Genomic DNA, 2,500 nt, shown 5'->3' on the forward strand with positions numbered 1-2,500 from the left:
TCCTCCTCCCGGCCGCTGACCTCCGCTCTCCGCCCCGGCGTGGGGACGGCGCGGCGCGCCCTCCCTCGCCCCCCGCCCCGCCGCCGCCCCACGGCGCCCGCGCTGCGCGGCCCCCCCCCCGGCCGCGGCCCCCCGCGCGCCGCCGCCGCCGGGCCTCAACGCAACGCCGCGCGGCTGACGCCAGCCGGCGGGTGGAAGTGGCTCGACGACGCGCTGCGGACGCGGGGAAGCGCGGGGTTGGGGGGGGGGGCCCGGCGGGCGCCGAAACGGCGGCGGTCAGGGCCAGGGCGAGGCAAAGGGCGGCCGGCCGTCCCCTCTGCCGGAGGGGAACGGGGGACCGGCGCACCACCGGGAGAGTGGTGGAGGAGAGGCCCGTGCGGCGGCACTGGCGGTGGTGGCGGGCGGGCGGCGCCGGGCGCCGGGCCACCGCGACCGACCCGATCTGGGGGCCCGGCGGGACGAAGTCCGCGACGCGGGCGCTCCGGGAGCGGGGGTTTCCCGAGTCTGCACTTAGGGGGACGAAGGCCCGGCCGCGCGGGGAGGGGAAGGAGAGCACCCCCCCTCTCCCCGGGGCAACGGGCCTGCGAGGCACCCCAGCCGCGCCACACCGCGCGCGCCACGCGGCGCGGCGGCAGCCGCCGGGCTCGGAGGGGAGGGCGGGCACGGCCGGGCGCACCCGAACCGCGCCCCCCCCCACACCCACCGAGGGGCGGCACGCCGCTGCGCCCACGCCACGGCGCGGGTGACGATTGACCGTCAAGCGACGCTCAGACAGGCGTAGCCCCGGGAGGAACCCGGGGCCGCAAGTGCGTTCGAAGTGTCGATGATCAATGTGTCCTGCAATTCACATTAATTCTCGCAGCTAGCTGCGTTCTTCATCGACGCACGAGCCGAGTGATCCACCGCTAAGAGTTGTCTCGGTTTCGGTCCCCGCCGCGCGCGCGGGGGGACCGGGCAGCTTTCGCAGCCCCTGGGGGGCCCCCCCCCTCCTCCGCCCCCTCCTCCTCCGCCCCACCGCCCTTCCTCACGCCGACGCCGGCTGCTGAGCAAGGGACGGCAGAGACGGAAGGAGAGAGAGAGCGAGAGAAAGAGAGGGGCTTGCCTCACTGACCGTACAAGCACAGAGAAAGGGGGGGGGAAACGAAGGGCAAACCCGAACGAGAAGGGCGGGGAGCCCTCGCTCCCGACCTGGGGACAAACCCTGTCTCGCTTCGAGTCCGGCCCAGGCGCCCGGCTCGGTCTGGCCCGGCAGGGAGCGGCGGGCCGGCCACACCGCCTGCCTCGGGATGTTGGGGGGGGTCCGTCCCCGCAGACCACCCCCCCCCCGCCCCAGGCGTCAGAGCCCGGCCGCCACCGGGAGCGGCGTCGCCCCGCCGCCCGCGCGCCTGCGGCCCGCCGGCCCCGCGCTTCCCAGCTCCCCGCTCGCCTCGCCGGCCCTCCGGCTCGACCGCCGCCGCCGCCGCCGCCGCGGCGCCCACACCCCCGCGCGCCCGCACACACCGCCTCGCGGGTGACGCCACGCGCTCGCCCGTCCCCTCCGCGGACAGACGCCCGGCGGCGGGCAGGCGGGCAAGGCGGCACGGACGGGGACGGCGCCCGCTCTCCCCGTCTCCACGCGGAGAGCGGGGCGGGCCACCCCCGCCGCCGCCCCACCACCGCCCACCCGCTGCCTGGCGGAGCCGGGCGGGGCAGAGCGAGGCGGGCGCCCCGGACGGCAGAGTGCCGGGGCGGGCGCGTAGGGTAGGGCGCCGCCGACGGCGGCCACGGCGGAAGACCCAGAAGCACCGGCCAGGGAGAAGGAGGAGACGCGCGGAGGCTCGGCGCCCGCACCACCCGCGGTGGGGGCTCGCCCTCCCGGCGGCGAGCACGCGCTCGCGCCCGGCTCGCAACGCTCGAGGCAGGCCGGCAACTAGGCCGACCGCGCGGCGTCTCTCCGCCGAGACCAGACCGCGGAGAGAGGGGGCAGGGTAACCCCTCTCCGTCCCGGCTGCCCGCGGGGCGAGCACGGGGCGCGCCGGCTGGCATGGGGGGGCGCGGCGCCCGCGCGCGCCGACCCCCCGGCCCTCCGGCAGCACGCCCGGCCGCCTCCGCGAGTCGCATCGGGCCGCCCGAGTCTTTAAACCTCCGCCCGGCTCTCCAACCGAGAACCCTCGGGCCCGGAGCCCGGGGCCCATGGCCATCCCTGCCCGGGGCGGCTGCCGGCGGCCGCGGTGGCCGGAGGCCCTCTCCCCTCTCTCGCTCGCTCCCTCCCTCCCCGCCCCCCCCACCCCCACCGCGGGGGAGGAAGGACCGGGGTGGGGGGAAGCCGAGGCGGGGGGGGGGGAAGGCACGGCCGGTGCGGCGCGCACGGTGCGGCACCCGGGAGGAGCACGCTGGCACACGGGACCACACGGGTGGGTCACCGAGGGGGGGGCAGGAGAAGCGCGGGCGCTAGGTACCTGGCCCTGGGGTGAGGGAAACGACCTGAAATCCCCGCGGGGGTGCCTCCCCCGCCGCCGCC

The 2,500-nt window shown here is 78.8% G+C and overlaps 1 non-coding gene across 1 annotated transcript; it reads right to left on the reverse strand.

Moving 5' to 3' along the window:
* Nucleotides 1–761: 761 nt before the first annotated feature.
* LOC135325645 (5.8S ribosomal RNA) lies at nt 762–914 on the reverse strand. Its single transcript, XR_010386489.1, has one exon. It is a non-coding gene; the product is annotated as a 5.8S ribosomal RNA (ribosomal RNA).
* Nucleotides 915–2,500: the final 1,586 nt, after the last annotated feature.

This window comes from Dromaius novaehollandiae, unplaced genomic scaffold (genome assembly GCF_036370855.1).
Source record: "Dromaius novaehollandiae isolate bDroNov1 unplaced genomic scaffold, bDroNov1.hap1 HAP1_SCAFFOLD_85, whole genome shotgun sequence".
Classification (NCBI taxonomy): Eukaryota; Metazoa; Chordata; class Aves; order Casuariiformes; family Dromaiidae; genus Dromaius; species Dromaius novaehollandiae.